Below are 27,113 nucleotides of genomic sequence, written 5' to 3' on the forward strand. Positions count from 1 at the left end.
GAAGTGGGAAGACCAATTAATATGCTTCAGTAGTTGTCCAGCTGAGAGATGATGGAGGCTTGGCTAAGAGTTGTAGCAGTTGAGATAGGTATATTGAGGATATGGTTTAAATGTAGATTCAAAAAGACCCAAGAGTGAGAGGAAGAATATAGTGAAAGATATGCCATAGATTTTTGGCTATATATGTGGTAAAGGTTTATTTTAAAAGTCATATTAATTTTGAGATACCCAGTAGACTTCCAGGTGGAGATGTAAAGGAGATAGGTAAAAATTGTACATGAATTTGGAACTCAGAAGAGAAGTCAGGGCAGGAAATACAGATTTAGGAATTATCTGCAAAACTAAATCAGATTACATCCCTAGGATATGGGAACCTAGGTCTCTATATCACTTAGGTATGGAGAAAAGTGTTTGTTGATCTCATAGTTAATATCAATACAGAAAGATAGCACTTAACCACCCGTATGAGTTAAATTCAGTAACCAGACTAATTAGAAAGAGCCCTCATTAAAATAAAGAGATTTTTGGTTTTGATGTTGTATTCTTTAAACTAATAATTATAGAGCTCCTTCTATGTAGGGAGTGATGTACATTTATCCTATTAGTTAATCCTCACAACATATCTAGGTGAGCATTCCTATCATCCTGATGTTACAATGAGCAAACAGAAGTTCAGAGAAGTGTAGCAATTTGGGCCAAATTACATCACTAGTGAATGATGAAGTAGGGCTCAATGGCCCTTTAGCCTCCATATGCAGTGCATTATAACAACAGTAATAGCAGCCATTAATAGAGTACCTAGTGTGTCCAGGTTCAGTGCAAAAACACTTTACATATCTTACCTCATTCTCAAAAAAACCTATTTATTAGCCTCATTTTACAGATGATGAAACCTAAACTTAGAGGTGTAACTAACGTGGCCAAAAATCTTAGTTATTAAATGGCAGAGTGGGATTTCAAATATATTTTTGTCTGTTTCCAGAGCTCATAATCTTAATCACTATGTTATACTGCCTTTCATCACCTGTGACATAGATAAGTAGAAGGGAAAATATTTCCTCCCAAAGGGAACATAACTATCTCCAAATGCAAAGCCAACTGAATATGTAGCATTAAAAATGATGACTATTGCTCGTCGGCCTTGGAGTGAGGCTAACTCACACGGACCCTGCACTGGTCGCAGACCTGCCATGGGCCCTCAGGACCTTGGGCTCTGCGCCGCGCACGCAAGTACCATCCTAAAGCCAGATTGAAGCTACAAGATGGCTGACCAGGACCCTGGGGGCATCAGCCCCCTCCAACAGATGGTGGCCTCAGGTGCCGGGGCTGTGGTCACCTCCATCTTCATCACCCCCTTGGACGTGGTGGTTTGCCTGCAGTCTCAATGCCCTTCAGTGACCAGCGAGCTGATGCCTCCCTCCAGACTCTGGAGCCTCTCTTATATTAAATTGCCCACCTCTCTCTGACCCACAGGGAAGTGCCTCTTCTACTGCAATGGTGTCCTGGAACCCCTGTACCTGTGCCTAAATGGTGTCCACTGTGCCACCTGGTTTCAGGACCCCACTCGCTTCCTTGTCTCTATGGATGTCTTTGTGAAGATTGTGAGACACGATGGCAACAGGACCCTGTAAAGTGGTGTTCTAGCCACCCTAGTGATGACTGTGCCAGCAACCACCATGTACTTCATGGTCTATGACCAACTCAAGGCCTTCCTGTGTGGTCGATCCCTGTGTTCACGGGCCGCTTGATCACCATGACTGTGCTAAGCCCCCTGGAGCTGGTAAGGACAAAGTTGCAGGCTCAGCATGTGTCATACCAAGAGTTGAGAGCCTGTGTCTGAACCTGTGTAGCTCAGGGCGGCTGGCGCTCACTGTGCTGGGGCCCCACTGCTCTTTGGGATGTGCCATTTTCAGCCCTGTACTGGTTCAATTATGAGCTGGTAAAGCTGAGTGGGCACAGGCCAAAGGACCAGACATCGGTGAGCATCAGCTTTGTGGCTAGTGGCTGTCATCCTGACTCTACCCTTCGATGTGGTGAAGACTCAATGCCAGATTGCACTGGGAGCGGTGGAGGCTGTGAGAATGTCACCTGTGCAAGTGCACTCTGACTACACATGGCTGCTGCTGCTGCGGAGGATCCCGGCAGAGTCTGGCACCAGGGGAATCTTTGCAGGCTTCCTCCTGAGGATCATCAACGCTGCCCCTTCCTGTGCCATCATGATCAGCACAAATGAATTGGGCAATAGGTCAACCTGGAACAGCCTCTGAGCCAGTGAGAGGAGCGAGGAGATGAGAGCCCCATCTCTTCCATGGATGGTGTGGGGCAGGAGGAGACTGAGCCAAGTTCCTTGTCTCCAGGGGAGGGAGCCTCATTTTTCTTCCCTCTCGACTCAGCCCCAAGGGTACCAGCCCATCCAGTTGGGCCTGCTCAGGCCGCCATCAGAGAGCTTTCTTCCTGCTGGTCCTTATCCCAAGCCCCAAGGATCATCACTTTTCCACCCAACTCCCCAAATTCAAGACCAAATCTGTTAATTCTCCTCCCCCTGCCCTCTCGCTCATTTTCACGTGTTTGTTGTAGCTGGGCCTGCCATCAAGGCCCACAGAGCCCTGGACCTGGCCAGTCTGATCCCGTTGCTGTTAATTCATTGAGTGTAAAGATGATTAATTAAAAAAATGATGACTATTAAAAATAAATTTTATTAGAAATAAGAAGCTGAAGATGATTATTAAAAATCAAAACGATGCCTTGGCTGGTATGCTCAGTGGTTAGAGCATTAGCCCATACACTGAAGGGTCATGGGTTCGATTCCCAGTCAAGGACATGTACCTGGGTTGCAGGTTCGCTCCCTGGCCCGGGTCAAGATGCATGCAGAAGACAACCAATCGATGTGTCTCTCTCACATTGGTGTCTCTCACTTCTGTCTCTCTATATCTATCTCCCTCCCACTCTCCTTCCCTCCATCCCTTCCACTCTCTCAAAAATCAGTGGAAAAAATATCCTTGGGTGAGGATTAACAACAACAACAATAAAATCAACAAGATATGGGTGTTTGGAAAGCATCTGTGCCAGCATTTTGTGAAGCTATCATCTTTAAATAAACAATGGTACAAATATTAATCTGATTTTGCTTCTTAATCTAAATCGTTTGGAACCATGAAACAGAATGAGTATCACTAACCAACATGGGATTGAACCCATGTCCTTGGCTTGTATGGATAGTGTTTTTAAACACTTAATGGAATTCAAGATTATTCTCTTAGCCATTTTGGAAAGATCAGGAGATGTCTTAAAAATGGGGAGACTGATTTGATTGGGTCCAAAATCCTTCAACATAATGGTATACATGTGGTTTCTCCTCTCCTGCAACTGTTTGGTTTTTGGATTTTTTTTTTTAGTTATCAAAGAAAGGATTTTGAGACAGATCATATATATATATATATATATATATATATATATATATATATATATATATATATATATATATATATATATATATATATACTAGAGGCCTGGTGCACAGATATGTGCACTGGTGGGGTCCCTCAGCCTGGCCTGTGCCCCCTCACAATCCGGGACCTCTTGGGGGATACCAGACTGCTGGTTTCGGCCTGGTCCCCGCAGGCCAGGCCAAGGGACCCCACTGGTGCATGGATTCGTGCACTGGGCCTCTAGTATGCATATAAGACCTTTGGTTAATCTCTTCCCACCTTCTCCCCTCCCCCTTCCCTCTGTTCCATGTTTCCATGCCGGTGAATTGAGCATCTGCCCCCTGGTGGTCATAGCTACCAGTAGAACAGTTAAAAGGTCGCTTAGGCTTTTATATATATTTATTTATATATATATAACCTTTGAGTGTGCTCCAGATTGGAAGATTGCATTTGATTTATTCCAAGTCCTTCACTTAGGAGCTTATACACATTTTAAATATGTAGTCATACATATTTAATAATTATTACACAGTAAATAAAGTCAGTTTTAAAAACTGAATTAAAAGTAATTAATAATTATAACAACAGTAATAATGATAGAAGCATATAGACTGCTTAGGATTTTCAAAATACCAGTTTAGCTAGCATGATGTTCTGTGAACAAATATACAGCTAAATACACAGGAGCTGTCAGACACTAGTTAGAAGAGCAGGAGCATGTTTCTCAGCAGGTATTTTTCTGTATGCTGACATTTTGGTTCTGAAGTAAATGGGATGCGTTGTTATGTTTCTTTTATTATATTTCAATTATAGAATCTGAACGTGCATAGGATTATTGTGTTGATCTTATTCAGATTCTCTCTCAATGAAATTATCCTTTCTATAACACCTATGACAGGTGGCCACTTGGTCATTCTTTGAATGTGTTCAGTGACAAGTAAATTACATCCTTAAAAATCAGCCTTTTCCATTGTTGAAGCATGCTTATTTTTTAAAAAGTCACTTTCTGGGTGGGTTATAACTCTAACCATCACTACTGCTTTTACATCCTTGACTAATATTGAATAAACCTAATCCTTTTCTATGACAGACATTAACCTTTTTTTAATATAGCTACAATTGCCCAACTACCTGTAACAGCCCCCACCACCCTAAACTCTTCTCGAATTTTAAAAGCCATAGATTCCAAATCGGTTCATGTGAGGTCATCTTAAAACCTGCCCCCATTCCTTTACAACTATGTAGATATGGGCTCAAATACTGACTCCCTACTATGTGAACCTCAAAATGAGGAAATGATTGCTACCACAAGATATTTTGTGAGAATTAACAGGTAATTTTTTATGTAGTATTATTGGTTGAGCATTGTTCTACTTGTGTGGTACGTGTTAATTCATTTAATTTTAATAACAAACATATGAGATGGTTTTTATTATTTCCCCATTTTTATTTTACTTTATTTTAGTTTTATTTAGTTTTTTATTGTTTAAAGTATTATATATGTCTCCTTTTTCCCCATCGACCCCTCCCTGGCCTCTCCCATCCCCTGGGACAAGCCTCCACCGCCCCAGTGTCCCTGTCCATTGGTTATGCATATATGCATGCATACAAGTCCTTTGGTTGATCTCTTAACACACACCACAACCTCCCCTGCCTTCCCTCTGAGGTTTGACCATCTGTTCAATGCTTGTCTGTCTCTGGATCTGTTTTTGTTCATCAGTTTATGTTGTTTATTATATTCCACAAATAAGGGAGATCATGTGATATTTATCTTCCTCTGATTGGCTTATTTCGCTTAGCATAATGCTCTCCAGGTCCATCCATGCTGTTGCAGATGGTAAAAATTCCTTCTTTTTTATATAAGTGTAGTATTCCATTGTGTAGACGTACCACAGTTTTCTAATCCACTCATCCGCTGATGGGCACTTAGGCTGTTTCCAAATCTTAGCTATGGTAAATTGTGCTGCTATGAACATAGAGGTGCATGTATACTTCTTAATTGGTGTTTCTGATATCTTGGGATATAGTCCTAGAAGAGGGATTACTGGGTTAAATGGGAATTCAATTTTTAATTTTTTGAGAAAGCTGCATACTGTTTTCCACAGTGGCTGCACCAGTCTGCATTCCCACCAGCAGTGTAGGAGGGTTCCTTTTTCTCTGCACCCTTGCCAGCACTTGTCATTTGTTGATGATAGCCATTCTGACAGGTGTGAGATGGCACCTCATTGTCATTTTGATTTGCATATCTTGAATGATTAGTGACTTTGAGGATGTTTTCATTTGTCTCTTGGCTTTCTGTATGTCCTCTTTTGAAAAGAATATTGAGACAATATACACTTGTCAGAGGTCACATAACTAATTGTGGCAGAGTAAGGATTTGAATCCAGGCAATCTGGCTCTAGAGCTTTCATCTTTATCCACCATTATTTACATTTACTAGCTTTATCAAATAAGGTGATATATATATATATATATATATATATATATATATATATATATATTCAGATAAATGCAGACATAAGCATATGATGACTAATAGTAAGAGGTTATGAAGGAAAAGAATAGGGTGCAATAAGAAAGAATAGTGAGTAGAATGTATTCTAAATTGGGCCAATGGGTACCTAAGGAAAGGTCTGTCCATGGAAGGAAATTTAAGCTGAGACTCAAAAGGTGCGTTAGAGATAGCCAGGGAAAATGTGGGGAAAAAGCATTCCAGGAAGTACTTAAGAACAGGTTGAAGGCCCTGAAGAGGGAAATACTTTGGCTTGGTCAAAGACCTAAAAGAAGGCCATTATAGTTTGAGAAGAGTAAAGAGGAATCAGAAAGGCTCCAAATGAGGTTAGAATATTAGACAGGAGCTATATCATGCCAGAAGATTGTCCTAAACTAATGCTGCCACTGTGACTAAGTGGGATAATATTGTAGTCGCAGTCAGCGTTTAGAGAGGTTCCTTGAAAGGAGGCAGCTTAAAGGATTCAGCAAGGAAGCTCCAAAGTTGTTTTTATAGCTCACCCAAGGCTTATATATAAACATGCAATCAGTCTGTAAATACTGGTAAATCCTTCTCATTAACACTTACACTAACCTAGTGGTCAGCAAACCGTGGCTCGCAAGCCACATGCAGCTCTTTGGCCCCTTGAGTGTGGCTCTTCCACAAAATATCATGGCCTGGGCAAGTCTATTTTGAAGAAGTGGCATTAAAAGAAGTTTAAGTTTAAAAAATTTGGCTCTCAAAAGAAATTTCAATCATTTTATTATTGATATTTGGCTCTGTTGACTAATGAGTTTGCCGACCACTGCACTAACCAATCACCTGCATTTACAACTTCCACTTTAAGTTGCTATTTTGTACATAGTTTTTGCCCTCCAGTCTTCCTCAGATATTCTTCCTAATCAGAGATCACCTATATAGAAGTGTTGAAGAAAATGGTATTAATTATGATTTGCACGAGTATTATTTACCCTTAGATATAAGGCTGTAATCTACATACTGAGAGGGAAGAGGCTAGTCCTTTGCCAGATAATTTTGCCAGTAGCAATAATATAAAGTACCAAAGTTAGGCTGTGAAATCACACTAACATGGTGTGAATTCAAAACCTTGGATTAGTTCTGCCACTAATTTCCTGTGTGACCTCAAACAGATAAGTTAACCTTTCTGATGCTCAGTTTTTACATTTGAAGCATGGGACTAATGATACTTAACTAGGAGTGTGGTTGTGATAATTAAATTATATAAGGTACTTTATGTGTGTGAAAGCACCAGCCACAATGCCTGAAATATAGTAGATAATAAATGATAATATTGCTTTTTATTATGTGAAAGAAAATAAATACCTTCTACAAAGTCATCATAATGTAATCCTTAACATCCAAATAATAAAAAAAAAACTTATTTATATTTTATTATGCTTGGATATAGATTTCTTATTTGAATTTTGCTACTTTCAATTTCTATAGTATTTTTATGGAAACATAGTACTAACATCATAAAGGATCCTTAAGAAACTATTTGCATCCTCAGCTTTTAGTGAAAATAGTGTTGAAGAGTCCTAATACTGAATCATACACAATGCACACATACATAAGTATCACAAAATACTCATTCATTGTTTCCTTTGTGCCAGACTGTGCTAGGTACTACAGATATTAAGCATTGATAGACTTGATTCATACCCTCAAGAAGTTCATGTTCAAATAGATATGACAGATCTGTGTGAAATCATGTTCCAAGACAGAATCAAACAAATGTTAAATATCTTCTCTGGAAGCACAGAGGAAGGAGCAATGGATTCTGCCTATAGATATGGCCACAGTGAATAGACCTGTTATTGTGTGTGTCTGACTTCAGTTAGACATGCTGATATCTCCCAGACTTGCTTCACAGCAACTTAATAGTTGCATTTCATCTTGTAAAATATTATGACTTGGAGTGTATTGTCCTCAGACCAATTGACAAGTATTTCCTGACAGTCCACTCCGTGCTAGGGGTTTTGGGGGATAGAGGAGAAGGAGGTTATTTGGTCCCTGCCCTCAATTGCCTACAGGCTGGACAGTTGAAAGTGAAATGTCCTCCAAGATGGCAATTAGAGAACAATAAACTATTCACTGTGAAGCTGCCTTTGAGTACATTCAAAGAAAGAGCTCAGGGTGAGTTGGAATAGGTAGAATAAAACAGAAATCATTGTTCTTTCAGATACACACATCAGTTCAGACTTCTAGAAACTACCTACAGATGTTTAGAGAGCCATTCAAATATTCTCCACTGAATAACTACTCAAAGAGAAAAATTAGTTCAGTGTATCAGAATCTCTGCCAATGCTTGTTAATCTGAATTTATATCTCAGTGCTTTAGAAGTGCTTTATTTAAAGTATGTTAAAAACCTTAGCTGGAATATTCTTAGCTGGTCCAAAGACAGGTTGGTTGCACATGTATTAGCAAAGATAATAGGCAGATTTACAGACTCTCAGAGCTGTATATGTTTCAGAATTGGAGCAAACTGACAAAAAATGCAGGGATGTAATGAAATAATTTTAAAACTTGCTTCTTTGACAGATGAGCCTCTATAAAGAGAGTTTTGAATTATTAGGTGGCCACACAGTTTTTGTCAGTGAAATACCAGAAGAAGTTGTATTTGGAGGAAAGAAGCTGACGGGGAGAAATGAGGAGAGATGCTGAAAGGCATTAATGAGTTGGAAGAAGATCAACAACCCATTTAGAGCTCATTAAATGTATTATCTGAGTTTAGAGTGGTCCCAGGAGGAACTTGTGCTGACATACCCAGAACTCTCTCTCCAGCCAAGAGCAATAGAGAAAAGAGGAAAGTAAACGTGATAGGGGTTTTCAGGCTACCTTTTACTTCTAAGTATGGTGAATGGAAATTTCAGATTCCTCAGTTTGGGGAGAAGGCTTTAAATTTAAACATGGTCAATAGCAACTGTGCTTAAGAGGTGAAAAATGTTATTAGGTTTTGAAATAAAAACACAAAAAACTTAAAAGTTATCCACACTAGAGAGAAACCAAGATGGCAGCAGAAGGTATACTCCTGTACATGCTGCCTCTCACAACCACACCAAAACTACAACTAAAAGACAAAATGATTATCACCCAGAACCATGGGAAAGCTGGCTGAGTAGAAGTTCTACAACTAGAAGGAAAGAAAAATGCTCATTGAGACTGGGTAGGAGATGCAGAGCCCCAGAAAAGCAGAGGTATGGAGGCGCACAAATCTGGCTGGTGACTGGGTGCACAGTTTTTTTCAATTGGAAGGGAGATACAAGCTTCCAACTGCTCTGAACTCCATTTTCTGGCAAGACTCTGGGGACCCAGAGTCCTACTGGGAGAAACTGGAATGTCTGGCATTGGGTCAGAAAGTGAGGGTGGCTTTCTCGCAGAGATGCTTGCAGGAATCATTGTTTACTGTGCTGGGGCTTGGGACACGGGGACTCAGAAATGTGGAGACACAGAGACGGCTGACTGGCAGCCATCACTGTTTGCCATGCCCTGGTGATTCCCTGAGACCCCACCCCACCCAATTTACAAACTCACCCAATCTGTGCACAGCGGCTTTTGCATATGAATGGCCTGCCCTTTTGCAGCTTAACCTAACAAATTGCAGTTGGGTCAGAGAGCTCCAAAACTTCCAAATCCCAAACAAAGAGGATAAATCTGCAGATCTCTCTGTAGCTCCTGTTGGGTGGCCTCAGAAAGTAGCCGAATTGCACCTCCTTGGAGATCCAGGAGCCAGTGTACCTAGTGGTCAGTGTGAGATGACACCAGATTTCAACTCCTAACATACATAAGTGACACACTCAAGAGGCAGACTCAGCCGAAACTGGTTTGGCCCAGTGGATAGAGCGTTGGTCTGCGGACTGAAGGGTCCCAGGTTTGATTCTGGTCAAGGGCACGTACATTGGTTGCGGGCACATCCCCAGTAGGAGGTGTGCAGGAGGCAGCTGGTCGATGTTTCTCTCTCATCGATGTTTCTAGCTCTCTATCCCTCTCCCTTCCTCTCTGTAAAAAATCAATAAAATATATTTTTAAAAAAAGAGGCAGACTCAGTGAGCACCAAAGCCCTACTGAAGCAAGTCCACCCCTTAAGGGTGTCTCCAGCACAGCAGTTCTTCCATTATAAACACAGCTGATCCTCACAGCCAATTGGCCTGGAGGTCAATTCTTCCCAGTGTACCAACAGCAATCAAGGCTTAACTACAACAAGACTGTGCAGCCAGCCCACAAAGGGGTTCACCAAGAGTGTCCACCTCAGGTGATTGGGGAGGCTGAGCCACTTAGCCGTATAGGTCACCTACCACACAAAGCCACTCCATCAACACAGGGAAGCAGCCCAAATGCGGAGACAAAGAAACATGTCATGAATGAAAGAAATGGAGGAAAGCAAACTACTGGATATAGAGTTCAAAACCACAGTTATAAGGTTACTCAAGAATCTTCTAGAAACTGCCGAGAAACTTAGTGAGACCTCCGAGGAACTTAGTGAGACCTTCAAGGATCTGAATGAGAATGCAAAAATAAATAAATAAATAAATAAATAAAAATGGAAAAGGACCAGTCAGAAATTAAGCATACACTGTCTGAAATAAAGAATAATATACAGAAATCCAACAGTAGACTAGAGGACCCGAAGAATCAAACCAAAGATTTGAAATATGAGGAAGCAAAAAACACCCAACTGGAAAAACAAAAAGAAAAAAGAATCCAAAAAGGTGGAGATAGTGTAAGTAGCCTCTGGGACAACTTCAAGTGTACCAACATCCGAATTATGGGGGTGCCAGAAGAAGAGAGAGAGCAAAATATTGAAAACCTATTAGAAGAAATAATCACAGAGAACTTTCCCTACCTGGTGAAAGAAATAGACTTACAAGTCCAGGAAACACAGAGAACCCCAAACAAAAAGAATCCAAAGAGGACCACACCAAGACACATCATAATTAAAATGCCAAGGGCAAAAGACAAAGAGAGAATCTTGAAAGCAGCAAGAGAAAAACAGTTAGTTACCTGCAAGAGAGTACCCATACGACTGTCAGCTGATTTCTCAACAGAAACTATGCAGGCCAGAAGGGAGTGGCAAGAAATATTCAAAGTGATGAACAGCAAGAACCTACAATCAAGATTACTCTACCTAGCAAAGCTATCATTCAGAATTGAAGGTCACATAAAGAGCTTCACAGACAAGAAAAAGCTAAAGGAGTTCACCATCAGACCAGGATTATATGAAATGCTGAAGGGTAATCTTTAAGAAGAGGAGGAAGAAGAAAAAGGTAAATATAAAAATTATGAACAACAAAGTGACAACAAATACATATCTATCAATAAGTGAATCTAAAAATAAAGTCAATAAAAAATCTGATGAATAGAATAAACTGGTGAATATAATAAAATCAAGGGCATAGAAAGGGAGTGGACTGACAATTCTTGGGGGGAAGGAGGCGTGAGGGGTGCGGGAAGAGATTAGACCAAAATCTTACACCTATGGATGAGGACAGTGGCAGGGGTAAGGGCATGGGGTGGGGTGGGAATCAGGTGGAGGGGAGCTATGGGTGGGAAAAGAGGAACATCTGTAATAATCTGAACATAAAGATTTATTTTTAAAAAGTTATCCACACTAATCATTTTAAATCCATTGAGATATTATTTTCTACCTGTCCTTGAAATCATTCCTGTCGTCTAAGCCTAGAAGATCTCAAAGTTTGATGTGCATGAGAAATGCTTCAAGAAATTCTGTAGAATCCACTCTCCTGCTTCCCCACTACCAGTAATTCTCAGGTTTGGCCCAGGACTAGTGACAAGAAAACATAAAGTAATAACAAGAGGGAAACAACTTTTTAATTCATCTTAGAAATTGTCTTTATATTTTTTTTAGCATTGTTTTTAATGGAATGGAATGGAAGTGCAAACCTGTGCTGTACTTTAAAAGGCTTTCTTTATGTAAGAGCTGTCATGACCTTTTAGGAAATCTTGATTTTCTAAATTAAGACTGCATTTTTGGTCAGACTGGCATTTATTGCTTTATTTAAATTTTAAATTATGTGTCATGTTGTCTATAATTGCTTACTTTTAAACATCATCTTCTAACGAACAACCTCCTTTTAAGATTATAACTTTTTTTCCAATTAAGAACAAACATTATCCATTTTAAACTTATAACTTAGTTTACAAGTAAAATAATCAAAACTGCAGAGAAGCTAAGTGACAAGCCTAATATCACAGTGTAACCATTGGCAGAGAGAAGGAGATAATCTCTATTTTTTTGAATCTCAATGCAGTTTATGTCAGGTAATGCTGCTTTAAGGTATAAAATATGGATGCAAGTCTAGGAATTGACATTTGAGCCACAGACACTAAAATGTTTCCCTGCACCACCTGGTCAACCCTTACCCTATTACCCATTTCCCCTACCACATCTCATTGACCTTCGACCTGAAGTTCTCTTTCCATTCGTTAAGAATTAATTTTGTTACTTCAAGACCTTAAAAAGTCAGAAAGTTGTTCTCTCAAGTTGTGCTCATCACCATTTAAAAGCAGACCTATCCCAAAGCCCCGATTTAAACAACAACAACAAAATCATTTTACCACATCATTTGGTGGCTTAGGTGTGAATAGCCCCAAAAGTATGTCCCAGAATACCATTCTATAATTAAGGAAGCTAGTTGTCTTCACAAAGTCAGCTCTTTTCAACCATTCTACATATGGCAGGTTCAGGAATGGCACCTAAGTTGCTGAAAGCATTGAGTATAGAATGTCTGTAAAAATTTACTTTCCCTGTTCAGGCAAGATGGTTCAGCAGAATTCCTTTATTTTGCTATAGCTTGTGTATATGGGGATGAAGGGGTGGGGGTGGAGGTGGGGGTGGGAGGAGAATTTTCCTGGTGCTGACTGTTCCTTTTGCTCCTTTTGCAAATAGGGTTGCAGGCTGTCCTGGGGGGCTGCTTTGATGCCATGGTTAATTGGTCTTACTGCCCATTTCAAAAATGAAAAGAGCCAGCTTTCTTACTCTAGCCCAACAAAGAGATTAGTCCACCAAACATGAGGAAATCATCATAACTTGCCAATAACTACATCTGAAGGGTCTGAATTATTAGCCAAAACCTCTGTAATTTTTAAAATTGACTATCCACTGCATCTAGATACCCAAGGGACAGAGGACTTTTATAACATTACTATGGCTGTTTTTTAAAGATAATTTTACCAAAAAAATGTAAAGTCATGACTCTCATATACATGTAGAAATGAACAAATGCTAAAGACTTCCTTTAACTCATTAATGAGGAACCTGGTGAGGTGTTACACAGCCAATCTGAGGGAAAATTCAAGAAAAAAAAACAGGACATATAGATCAGGAATATTAAAATAGATATGCAAGTAGAGGCACATTAGCCTCATTTAAAGTCTGTGTATGGTGATGCCATTTGCACCATACACAGACTTTAAATGAGGCTAATGTGCCTCTACTTTAATCTCCAACATCTACAGACAGCTTATACAACTTAATAAAAGGAAGATAAATGATCCAATAAAAAAATGGGCAACAGACCTAAATAGAATCTTTTCAAAAGAAGACAGAATGAAGGCCAAGAGACACATGAAAACATGCTCAACGTCACTAATTATCCGAGAGATGCAAATCAAAACAACAATGCGGTACCATCTCACACCAGTCAGAATGGCTATCATCAACAAATCAACAAACGACAAGTGTTGGCGAGGATGCGGAGAAAAAGGAACCCTCGTGCACTGCTGGTGGGAATGCAGACTGGTGCAGCCACTGTGGAGAACAGTATGGAGTTTCCTCAAAAAACTGAAAATGGAACTCCCATTTGACCCAGTAATCCCACTCCTGGGAATATATCCTAAGAAACTAGAAACGCCAATCAGAAAGGATATATGCACCCCTATGTTCATAGCAGCACAATTCACCATAGCTAAGATTTGGAAACAGCCTAGGTGCCCGTCAGCAGATGACTGGATCAGAAAACCGTGGTACATCTACACAATGGAATACTATGCTGCCATAAAAAAGAAGGAATTCTCATCATTTGCAGCAACCTGGATGGAATTGGAGGACATTATGTTAAGTGAAATAAGTCAGTCAATGAAAGAAAAATACCACATGATCTCACTCATTTATGGATAATAAAGAACATTATAAACTTGAACAAAAAGATAGATACAGAGACAGTAAAGCATCAAACAGACTGTCAAATTACAGGGGGAAGGTTAGGGAGAGGTGGGGGAGATAAGAGATCAATCAAAGGACTTGTATGCATGCATATAAGCATAACCAATGGATGCAAAACTCTGGGGGGTGAGGGCATATATGGGAGTGGGGTGGGGGGGGGCAATGGTAAGATATGTACACATATAATACCTTAATAAAAAATTGGAAAAAAAAAAAGTCTGTGTATGGTGAGACCAGTGGACACCCAGTGGATAGAATTTCATGTCTATGGACAATAATCATTTTGTATTGCTGTCAATTTTCTACAGTTTACAGAGATGTAAAATTTTTCAGACAGTGAAAAGAGAGAACCATATATGGTGGAAGGATGTGATCTAAACAATGCATGGTTTCCATGCAAAGTTATTTTTTTCCTTGCACTATGTTGTGAGAAATGGCTCAGGCCTTGCTAAGGCTAACCAATGGGCTAAAAGCCACAGACTCTCTACTACCAGGTCTCCTTGATCTAGAACTGGGCAACTTACAAAAACATTCTTTTATTATTCAATTTATCTTTATTGTTGAAAGTATTACAGATGTTCCCATTTTGCCCCCCCTTAACCCCCTTTACCCTGCACCCACCCCCTCCCCAGGCCTTCACAAAACTATTGTCTGTGTCTATGTGTCATACATATATGCATATAAGTAGTTTGGTTAATCTCTACCCACCCCTCAGCCTTCCCTCTGACATATGAAAGTTTGTTGCATGCTTCAATGTCTCTAGGTCTATTTTGTTCATTAGACTCCATATATAAGTGAGATTATATGATACTTGTCTTTCTCTGAATGGCTTATTTTATTTATCATAATTCTCTCCAGGTCCTTCCATGCTGTCTAATAGGGTAAGATATCCTTCTTTTTATGGCTGCATACTATTCCATGGTGTAAATGTACCACAGCTTTTTTATCCATTCATCTGCTTATGGGCACTTGGGCTGATTCCAGAACTTAGCTATTGTATATAACACCACTATGGACATAGGGGTGCATTTATTCTTTCTCATTGGTGTTTATGACTTCTTAAGATATATTCCAAGAAGTGGGATCACTGGGTCATAAGGCATTTTTAACTTTTGGAGGAAATTCCACACTGTTTTCCATAAGTGTTTCTACCAGTCTGCATTCCACCAACAGTATACAAGTGTTGGTTTTTCTCCACTTCCTTGCCAGCACTTATTGTTTGTTTATTTATAGATGATAATCATTCTGGCAGGTATGAGGTGATACCTCATTGTAATTTTAATTTGCATATCTCTGATGATTAGTGACATTGAGCATTTTTTCATCTGTCTCTTGGCAATTTGTCCTCTTTGAAGCAGTGTCTATTTAGGTCTTCTGCCCATTTTTTAAATTAGTTTGTCTTCCTTTTGTTGAGTTGTACGAGTACTTTATATATTTTGGAAATTAATCCCTTATCAGATGTATCATTGGAAAATATGTTCTTCCAAGCAGTGGGTTCATTTTTTTTTTTGAGGCTGGTTTCCTTTGCTGTGCAGAAGTTCTTGAGTTTGATGAGGTCCCATTTATTTTTTTTTATTTTCCTTTGTTTCTCCTGCCCTAGGTGATGTATCTGTGAAAATTCTGCTACCTGAGATGTCTGATATTTTGCTGCCTAAGTTTTTTTCTAGGGCAGTGGTCGGCAAACTCATTAGTCAACAGAGCCAAATATCAACAGTACAATGATTGAAATTTCTTTTGAGAGCCAAATTTTTTAAACTTAAACTTCTTCTAACGCCACTTCTTCAAAATAGACTCACCCAGGCGTGGTATTTTGTGGAAGAGCCACACTCAAGGGGCCAAAGAGCCGCATGTGGCTCTAGGGTTTTTATGGTTTCATAACTTACATTTAAGTCTTTTATCTGTTTTGAGTTTATTCTTGTTTATAGTATAAGTTGGTGGTCTAATTTAATTTTTTTTGGGAAATAATTATGAAAAGGAAAATAGAGGAGAAAGCAGATAGACAAAAAATAAGAAAAGGTAAAATGAAGAGAAAGAAGAAAAAATAGGATAAGGAAAAGGAAGGGAAAAATAGATCTACAAAAGAAAATGGGTACCTGTCCAAATTTCTCAACACCACTTATTGAAGAGACTGTCTTGATTCCATTGTATGTTCTTGCCTCCTTTGTCAAATATTAACTGAACATAGTGGCTTGGGTCAGTTTCTGAGTTCTCTGTTCTGTTCCATTGATCTATATGCCTATTCTTGATCCAGTTCCAGACTGTTTTGATTACAGTGGCTTTGTAACATAGCTTGATATCTGGTGATCCCTCCAGCTTTGTTCTTCTTTCTCGAGTTGGCTGAGGCTATTTAGGGTCTTTTTTGGTTCTTTATAAATGTTGAGTGTTTGTTCTAAATCTGTGAATACACCATTGGTATTTTAATAGGGATTGCATTGAATCTATAGATTTCTTTGGGTAGCATGGACATTTTAAAGATGTTAACTCTACCAACACATGAACACAGTATATTCTTTCACTTGTTTTTATTTTCCATCTTTTTTTTCAATGTCCAGTAGTTTTCTGAGTATAGGTTTTTACCTAGCTGGTTAAGTTTATTCCTAAGTATCTTAATATTTGCAATAGTAAATAGAATTTTTTTTGTTGTTATCATTTTAGTGTCTCATTCTGATAAATAATTATTAGTGTATAAAATGCTATCAAGCCCTAGCTGGTTTGGCTCAGTGGATAGAGTGTCGACCTGTGGACTAAAGGGTCCCAGGTTCGATTCCGGTCAAGGGCACATGCCCAAGTTGCGGGCTCGATCCCCAGTGGGGAGCGTGCAGGAGGCAGCCAATCAATGATTCTCTCTCATCATTGATGTTTCTCTCTCTCTCTCCCTCTTCCTTCCTCTCTGAAATTAATAAAAATATAAAATAAAATAAAATAAAATAAAATAAAATAAAATGCTATCAATTTCTGGATGTTAATTTTGTATCCTGCTACATTGCCAAATTCACTTATTAAATCTAGTAGCTTTTTGGTGGAGATCTTAGTTTTCTTTGTACAATATCATGTAATTTTCAAATAATGACAGTTTTACTTTTTCCTTTCTCATTTGGATGCCTTTTATTTTTCATCCTGTCTGATCGCTGTGGCTAAGAATTCCATTAATATGTTGAATAAGAGTGGTGAAAGCAGACAACCCTGTCTTGTTCCTGTTCTTAGAGGGAATTGTTTTAAATTTTGCCCACTGAAAATGATCTTGACTATAGATTTGCATATATGCCCTTTTTATGTTGAGGTATAATCCCTCTATTCCCTCTTTCCTGAGAGTTTTTATCAAAAACGGGTGTTAGATTTTGTCACATGCATTTTCTACATCTATTTATATTATCATGTGATTTTTGTCTTTCAATTTGTTTATGTGATGTATCACATTTATTGATATGCAAATATTGTACCAGTCTTGCATCCCTGGAATAAACCCCAGTTGGTCATGGTGTATGATCTTCTTAACATATTACTGGATCTGTTTTGCTACTATTTTGTTAAGGATTTTAGCATCTATATTCATCAAGGATATTTGCCTGTAATTTCCTTTCTTTGTAGTGTCTTTATCTGGTTTTGGGAGTAAAATAATGCTGGCCTTGTGAAAAGAGATGGAAGTGTTCCTTCCTGTTGGATTTTTTGGAATAGTTTTAAGAGTATAGGTGTTAGTTCTTTGAATGGTTGGTAAAACTCACCTGTGAAGCCATCCAGACCAGGGATTTTGTTTGCTTGGAGTTTTTAAATTATTGCTTCAATTTCATAAGTTGTTCTTGGCCTATTCAGGTTTTCTGATTCTTCCTGGTTGAGTTTTGGAAGGTTGCATTTTTCTAGAAATTTTCCACCTCATCCAGGTTGTCCAGCTTGTAGGAATATAGTTGTTCAGAGTATTTTCTTACATTCATATATATTTCTGTGGTGTCAGTTGTTACTTCACCTCTTTCATTTCTGATTTTATTTGTTTGCATCCTCTCTCTTTGTTTCTTGATAAGTCTGGCTAAATGTTCATAAATCTTGTTTATTTTTTCCAAAGAAACTGCTCTTGATTTTATTGATTTTTGTATTGTTTATTCTTTTTACTCTCTATGTCTTTTATTTCTGCTCTGATCTTTATTATTTCCTTTCTTCCATTTACTCCAGTCTGTTCTTATTTTTCTTCTTCTAATTATTTTAGTTGTGGTGTCAGATAGTTTATTAGAGCTTTTGTTTATTGAGGTAGGCCTGTAATGCTATGATTTTCCCTCTCAGGACTGCTTTTGCTATGTCCCATAAGTTTTGGTTTGTTGTGTGTTCATTGTATACTCTTTCCAGGAATTTTTAAAATTTCTTCCTTGATTTCATTGGTAACCTATTATTATTTAATACCATTTTATTTGGCCTCCATGTGTTTGAATGTTTTTGAGTGTTTTTATTGTAATTGATTTTTAGTTTCATGCCATTGTGATCTGAGAAGATGTTTGATAGATTTCAATCCTCTTGAACTTGTAGAGACTTGTTTTGTGTCCTAACATGTGGTCTGTCTTTGAAAATATCCCATGTACACTTGAGAAAAATCTATATTCTGCATCTTTGTGGTAGAATGTTCTCTAAATGTAAATTAAATCCATCTGGTCTAGTTTGTCTCTAAGGTCTCTGTTTCCTTGTCAATTTATTGTCTGGAAGATTAATCCAATGATGTCAGTGGGGTGTTAAACTCCCTTACTAAGATTGTATTACTGTCAATCTCTCCCTTAAAGTCCTCCAAGAGCTTTATATATATATATATATATATATATATATATATATATATATATATATATATATATTTAGGTACTGCTATATTAGGTGCATATATGTTTACCAGTGCTATATCCTCCTGTTGTATCGATCCCTTAATATTATGTATTGTCATTCTTTGTCAATTTTTATGGCCATTGCTATGAAGTCTATTTTGTTAGATATAAGTATTGCTACCCTTGTTTGTTGTTGTTGTTGTTGTTTGTTTCCTTTTGCATAGAAAAAATAATTTTGATCCATTCACTTTCAGTCTGTTTGAATCTTTTGTTCTGAGGTGGGTTTCTTGTTTTCTTATCACTCAGTTACTCTGTGTCTTATGATTGGATCACTAATCCATTTACATTTAAGGTTATTATTGATAGGCACTTATTTATTTATATTTTTTAATATTTTTTCTTTATACCTATTTTCCTCTTTCTCAATTTCTTCATAAATCACTCCCTTTAACATATTTTGCAATGTTGGTTTGGTGGTAATGTATTCCTTTAGCATCTTTTTGTCTAGGAAGCTCTTTATTTCTCCTTCACTTCTAAATGATAACTTCGCTGGATAGAGTCTTAGCTTCATGTCTTTGTTTATAATTATTTTAAACTAGAGTCCTGGTGCAAGAATTCGTGCACATTGAGGTCCCTCGGCCTGGCCAGCAATTGAGGCCTATGTGGGGGGGCAGCCCATGTGGGGAGGGACCACAAGAGGTTGGCCAGCTGGGGGGAGGGGACGCAGGAGGTTGGCTGTGGGAGCACACTGACCACCAGGGGGAAGCCCCTGGATTGAGTGTCTGCCCCTGGTGGTCAGTGCATGTCATAGCGACTGGTTGACTAGTCGTTCTGGTCATTCTGGTCATTTGGTTGTAATGGTCACTTAGGCTTTTATGTATATAGATACTTCATGCCAATCCCATCTGTCCTGAAGTGCTTCTATTGAGAAATCAGCTGACTTTCTAATGGGTACTCATGTCTCTCTCTTGCTGTTTTTAAGATTATGTCATTGTCTTTAATGTTTGTAATTTTGATTATGATGTGTCTTGAATTGAGTCCCTTTGAGTTCATCTTGATTGGAACTCTCTATGCTTCCTAAACTTATGTGACTTTTTCTTCACAAGGATAGGGAAGTTTTATTTTATTATTTATTTAAACTGGTTCTCTATTCCTTGCTCACTTTCTCCTCCTTCTGGAATCCCTATGATGCAGTTGTTATTACATTTCATGTTGTCCCCAAATTCCCTTAAACTGTCCTCCTGATTTTTAATTCTTGTTCTTTTTTTTTTTTTTTTGCTGCTTTAACTACGTGTTTTTCCTACCTTGTCTTCCAAGTCATTAATTCAATATTCTACTTATTTAATCTGCCTTTTTATTCCTTCCAGTGTATTTTGGAGGAGGGAATATGTTATTCTTCATTTCTATCTGATTTTTATTTATGGTTTATATTTCTGGTATCAGGCTGTTGTAGTTCCCACTTCTTGAATTCTTGAAATTCTCATTAAGTTCTTTGAGAATTCTTATCACCATTACTCTAAACTCTATGCCTGATAATTTGCTTGCTCCATTTCATCTAACTCTCTTTCTGTAGTTTCCTTCTTTTCTTTCATGTGGGGGTTGTTTCTTTGTCTACCCATTTTGCTGGCCATTTGTATTTGTTTCTATGTATTAGAGCAAATTGCTATGCCTCCCAGTCTTCAATGGGTGGCCTTATGTAGGAAGTATTTTGTGGGGCTCAATGGTGTGGTCTCTAAGATCTCCTGAGCTGGGTGCTCTAGGAATGACCCTTGTGTGTGTTATTTGGGCTCTCCTGTTGTAATTGGTTCTTGTGTGTTTTTGTTCCATTCATGGGAGAAATCTCCTCTCAGACTGACTAACTGTGAGACTCACTCCCAACCACATCCATATGAGCTATTGTGCAGGTGCTGGCAGAACAAAACAAAACAAAAACATTTACAAGACCCCTACAACAACCACAGAAGCAACCACAAAAAAGGGATAATTTGAAAGGAGAAAAGAGAACAGTAAAATAATGAAAGAAAGGAAAATATGAGGAGGATAAAGGGAGAAGAAAAGGGAACATGAAATGGCAGAGATGAAAGAAAGTAAATAAGAATAAAAATAGGAAAAGGAAATGGTATGAAAGAAAAAAGGAAGAAAATAATTATGAAAAGGAAAATAGAGGAGAAAGCAGATAGACAAAAAATAAGAAAAGGTAAAATGAAGAGAAAGAAGAAAAAATAGGATAAGAAAAAGGAAGGGAAAAATAGATCTACAAAAGAAAAAAGAGACTTAAATAATAGCAAATCAATAAAGAAGAAAGATAAGGAAGATAAAGAGGTATTGTTCTCAGTAAATTTTAGTAGTTCCTGGGGGCTCCCTTTGGGTCTTGCTCTTCTGATGAGTGATACTGACTGTTCTGTCTGCCAATTCTGGACTTCCTGGGAGGTATTTATGTGCTAACCATTGTCAGAAACTCTCCTCCTTTGGCTCTCAGAAACTTGTTTGAAGCTTCAAGTTGTCCATGATTTGTGTCTTTTTTCACAGGACTTGGCTGCACATGGGAGGGGCCAAGCTACTCTCTAAGGCAGGCTTGTTAGCAGGACCAGGACCCATGATAGGTCAGAAAACTTCTCCAGGTTCCCCAGGCTCCACCTCTGCCTGCCTTCACCTGCCAGCCAGCTATCAACCTTAATTACTCAAAAGTCTGTCTCTGAAAGGGCTTTAAATGGATTCTGGAGTCTAGATCTCTGTGTCTCCCCTGAAGGGGAGGCACTGTTTAGATTTCAGGGAAGGTTATGGGTGTGTTTCCCTATCTCAGAGCTACTCCTCTGAGAGTGACCCAGAATATTTCCCTGTCCTTGGCTGGGCAAAGATCCTTGTATGCAGTCCAGTAGGATCAGGTGGAAACCTGGAGTTTCTATTAGCTCTTCTGTGAGGGGGAAGCACCATTCAAGTTCCTGGGTTAGTGGGGCATTTAGCCCCGCCCCCATGCCAGTAACTTGTGCTTCCTGAGACTGTTAAAACCCCTAGGTTTTGCCTCTGCTTCTGTCTCCTTTACAAAGGTCAAGATGCAGGATGTGGCAGGCAGGGCTTCTGAGGGTGGGGCAGGTGTTTTTTTCTTTTCCAGAGCTTGACTTCTGGAAGGGCTAGTGCCTCTCAGGAAAAATAGCAGTTTCAGTTTGAGGGGTATGACCAATTGCAGGTCTCCTGGCTCCCTATTTTCCATGTCTCCCCCTCAAGCTTCCTACCCTAGCCTCTCCTCAGGCACCTTCAGTCCACACTGTCCTCCCTCCACTGAAACCTCAGTTGAGTAACTGTAAACAAATATACTGTGCTCTGATTTATTAAACACACACCAAAAAACAAAACAAAACAAAAAACCCAACAACAAACAAACAAACCCTGTGGCTTTAACTCTGTCTGGTTCCAGACTCCCCAGGGGCCAGAAGCCCTGCTGCTTTTCATGGCTAGATGTTATGTGGGCTGCTGGTCTCGGATGTAGTGCTCTGGGCTGTGGAGCCCAGCCTGGGTTCTGGGCCTTGATCTTCTCAGGGAAATAACCCTCCTGTAGCCAAGAGTTCCCTCTTCACTCTCAGCCTGCCACCTGAGAAAGCTGGATCAGGCCCTCTCATGACATCGCCCTTTCTATGTCTCCAGGTGTTTTCTGTCCTTCCTCGATATACATGTCTTCCTCAGTTGGACCTCAGTTGGTAATTCCAGGTAAACATTCCCAATTTAATTGTATGTCCAGTTTTGCCCTGGAAAGGTCTGCATATTTGGTTGCCATCTTCTTCCTTCTCTCCAAAAAATGTATTTAACCTTGTTTTACGATGTCTTCAGCATGCTGCTGGTCCACCCTTTGTTATTTTGAAGTGACACTGCTTGTTCATATGACAGTTGCAGTGTTATGGTAAGGAAAAAGAATATGAAATTAGCCACTTCACAGTAAAAGATAGGAACTAAAGAGCAATATTTCCCCATTCTCTTTCCTCTCCAGATTGCCTTTCCCCATAAAAAGAATACACAAAGTTGGTACTCTCTCCTACACCATTAACTAAAGCTTGCCACAGAAGTTTGTTTTTGACTTAATAGTTATTTTCAGTCTTCTGTTTTGCAGATTTTCTCTTTTTTTCTTTTCTGTATATTTTAGTTACTGAAAGTATATGCAGGGAGAACTCAAACACACACATGCATTATCTGCACACCCTTTAGGAATTAAATCTTTAAATGTACCCCAAATTATATCAGCCATTAGATTATTCATGCAAAAGAAGAGGAGTAGAGGCATGTCTCATCCAAAATGCTAAGTAGTACCTAAATCATGTAATGTGCATTGTTGTGCTAATGTCTGAAATTAGATGTATTTTATGGAAGCAGGCATTACAGAGAAAATGTATGGGGGGGGCACTTAAAATTCAAAGTATGGTCCTACCTCAACTATGTTTGTGACCAAGGTTAATTCAGTTTATCTTTTATCCTCACTTTACAACTCTATAAAATGCATGCTTTGAAAAAAGTGATGGCTAAAGTTCCTTTTAGCTCTGATGATTTTAGGATATTCTAGGGACTGGCTTTAAGCCAACAGTAAAGCAAAAGAGTAAACAAACTCTAACTCAAGGGGGTGATACAAAGCTTTCAATTTCCCCTTTTGACCCTCTGTTTAACTCTTCCCTGTGACTGTCCTCTTGAGAGTAGACCCCTCTCACTTTCAAATATTCACTCACACCCTCACTAAGTAATATGAATAATCACCATTTATTGAGTACTTACTAGTGCAGGCACTCTGCCAGACACTCTATATGAATTACCTCAGTTATCACAACAACCCCATGAGATATATACCATTATTTGTTCCATTTTATAGAAACAGAAATGAGGCTCCAATATGGTTCATCAAGGCCATACAGCTGATAAACATCAGTACTAAGATTAAAACTAAGTCTGTCTGGATTCAAATTCAGAGCTCTTTTACTAAACTGTGATGCTTCCCCATATATTTATCAAACAACTTATGTGCAAGAATGCAAAAGGCACTATGGAGAACAAAACATTGTACAAGATTTAGCAATGGCCTTTAAAGATTTTAACCAAGGTGAAAAAATGATTTTTATTTGAGTTTCAGTAAAAAAAAATAGTGTCTGGAAAGTAAGCATTAAGTGAATTAAGTGTCAATAAATTGAAAAGTGAAATGTTAGAAGAATAAATCACCTAAGAAGGGAAAACAGAGCAATTAAGTTAAATTTTTGTGATATTATTTTTTATATACTTCTATTGATTTCAGAAAAGAAAGAGAGGGAGAGAGAGATAGAAACATCAATGATGAGAGAGAATCATCCATTAGCTGCCTCCTGAACTCCTCCTACTGGGGATCCAGTCCACATCCTAAGCATGTGCCCTTGACCAGAATCAAAACCGGGACCCTTCAGTCCGCAGGCTGACACTTTATCCACTGAGCCAAACCAGCCAGGATTATGATCTTATTTTTTAACTCCTGCCTAAGTCAAACGTTCCAGCTCTACCATATATTGCTATGTGAATGTGGGAAAATCCCGTTTCCTTACTGAGTCTTGATTTCCCTACTTCTTGAGGATAATTATGGTCTATAGTTCCCTCTCACTGAGATTCTGTGATTATGTAATATGAGGCCCTTTTGCTTACATCATCTGGAATTGAAGAATGGAGATTGAGGAGGATTTCATGCAGTTATCTGATCCATTTTTGGGGTAAGAATTCTTCAAAGGAAATGGGTATCTCCAAAAAAAGCAGCCTATATAACTTACATAGCCCCTTTTCACAAAAACAAAACAAAACAAAAAAAAACCTAATTGTGATAAGGAGGGAAAGGTGTCCACAGCATCTTTTAAAATAGAATACATTTGTATCCAAAGAAAGTGTTCAGGAAAATAGTATGTGACAGAAGTAAAGACAGATTTAGTCAGTGCTTCTGGTGCATCTGGTGAAATGTATAGTCCAGCCAGAGTTAAAGTTGAATAGCACTAATTGCCAAGGATTCAGATTAGGCATATTCATCAGCATAAATACTCCAACTATCCATCATCCTGTCTGGTCCTTCTTCACAGCAAATGGAGATGGATGGTAAAGGCATGATTCTCTGATACAGTCTCCAATTTCATTAGAAAACAACCCCTCCTTCCTCCAGCATCTGGAATCCAATTTCAGGAATGAATAAACAAATAAACCCAGACCTGCTTCTCTAGGGGGCAATATAGTAGCCCAGTCACTTATTGACTAGAAATTTAGCCTCCTTATAAAGAAACAAAATGGTCTGGCACTATTTGAGCCTCCATGTCTTATGTAAAGAGAATGCAATATTCACTCGGGGCAAACTTAGGAACTTCCAAGGCTTAACATTGTAATGGGCAGATGAAGACATTCAAGCATGTCAAAGGACCCTGTTCTTTGCCCTTTCTTTGAGTTCCTTCAGCACAAAAACCACAGCTAATCCACCTATAAATCCTGGCTTTTGACTAGGAATCCAGCACTTTTAAAGTTATTGTGGATAAACTTAAAGATGGGAGGCAGCCTAAAGTTTAGTTCCCCAAAGTGGTATTCAAACTTCCTAACTAATGGTCCCTCATGCCACCATCACCCCATTTTTGTACCTTTTTTTTTCAGTTTCACACAATCTTTCCTTTGTCTTATAGTTTCCCAAGTTCTCTCTAATTTCTCTCCTTTTTTTTTTCTTTTCTGCCTGTGCCTTAAGCCTGTCTGAACTCACTATGGCTTAGCTCTGCTGATAGCCACACAGAACTAAAAAAAGGCACTGGATGTTCGGGTGTGGTGTTCATAAACTTTATGAGATTAAAGACCCTGCAATATTATTTTGCATTCTCCATCATATCTAAGGGTAGATGCTGAGCAGATGGTCAATAAATCCTTTTTAAATGTAATGGATGAATCACTCCTGTAGGCTTCCATTTATTTCTGGGAATAAGATATTTTGGCTTTCAACAGCTGACAACATTTGACATTAACAATGAGAACTCAAAATTTGGCCCACTTGAGAGACCATAGATTTTTAGTATTCCTATTCTATCAGTATTTAATGAGGCTTGTGAAAAGCCTCCAGAGGGTAATCAAAGTTGTCATTTTTAAGGCAGTGGACAAAGTAGTTGGAGGAACTTCTCTATAACAATGTTTGGCAGCAATCATTCTTCTGTTTTGCCCTCAAACAGACATCTCACTTTTAGGAAATGATTCCAAATCATAAGCAAGATGTTAGCTCAGTTTTATTTCTGCTCAGTAGAACAGAGTTTTTAATACTTGAGTTATATTAAGCTATGAGCGTTCCCACTCTTCTATTATAATGGGTCTTCACTGAGGCTATGTAATCTAACTTGTATAAAAATTGTCATTATTGAGGAACTGATTCCAAATATAACAAATCAAAATGGTTAACTTTCTCAGTTGGGAAGGCCATAGTTCCAGACAGATATAATTGTTAATGCCACTTCTCACTGAGAAGATTTTCAGCCACACTTGATTGTGCAAGTGTTACAGCAAGTTTTTCTTCCTTGCTGCCTTGAGGAAAAGAATTTGGCATAGAATATCTCTTCATACTCAAGTATGAAGGTGCAATATCAACACATTTGTTCGTTTAATTCATTTCCCAGTCAGGGAAACTTCTGTCACCTCTCAGAGAGAAAAGATAAATACTGGCTACAGACCAAGCATATAAGACAGATCAAGTGGATTGATCCTTGAAATGCTGCTTCTCTACTACCATTTTTATTATTTCATTACTTGATAAGTATTTTTACTGTTATATAGGCATTGGGATAAAGAGATATTGTAGATAAAGGGGGAAACTGAGAACTAAGTTAGTTAGGCCTTTATGAAGCCTGTTATGAACCTAAAAGGGAATGAACACATTCATAAATTCATAAATATTTATTTTAGATATTTTTGATAATTTTTGTTTGCTTTATTTTTCCTCAGGGAGATATGATAACCCCAATCTGACCTCTGGTAAACATCTTAGTTGAGCTTATCTGAGTGCATACTAATTTTTCTCTTTACTTATTTATCTTCATAGAATATGAACACAGGAACAAAAGCTTACTTTGAGTTTTGAAATTTCAAAATAAAAGGGGAAAACTAATATTTTGTTATTGAACCTTATACCAATTTGACAGTAAGTTTCCTAAGGCGGGACATTATACGTAGGCAGAACAAGTGACCTATGTGA

At 38.5% G+C, this 27,113-nt stretch overlaps 1 protein-coding gene and 1 pseudogene across 2 annotated transcripts in view; both read left to right on the forward strand.

The window, feature by feature from the left end:
* IL1RAPL2 (interleukin 1 receptor accessory protein like 2) overlaps positions 1–27,113 on the forward strand; it is a gene marked incomplete at both ends in the record, with an annotated part of 1,477,463 nt that overhangs the window by 1,253,251 nt on the left and 197,099 nt on the right. The window lies entirely within an intron of this gene.
* Positions 1,232–2,275, forward strand: LOC307095193 (mitochondrial glutathione transporter SLC25A39-like; annotated as a pseudogene). The gene has a single exon. The product of its transcript is annotated as a mitochondrial glutathione transporter SLC25A39-like (transcript).

The sequence above is a fragment of the Cnephaeus nilssonii genome, assembly GCF_951640355.1.
Source record: "Cnephaeus nilssonii genome assembly, chromosome: X".
Lineage (NCBI taxonomy): Eukaryota > Metazoa > Chordata > Mammalia > Chiroptera > Vespertilionidae > Cnephaeus > Cnephaeus nilssonii.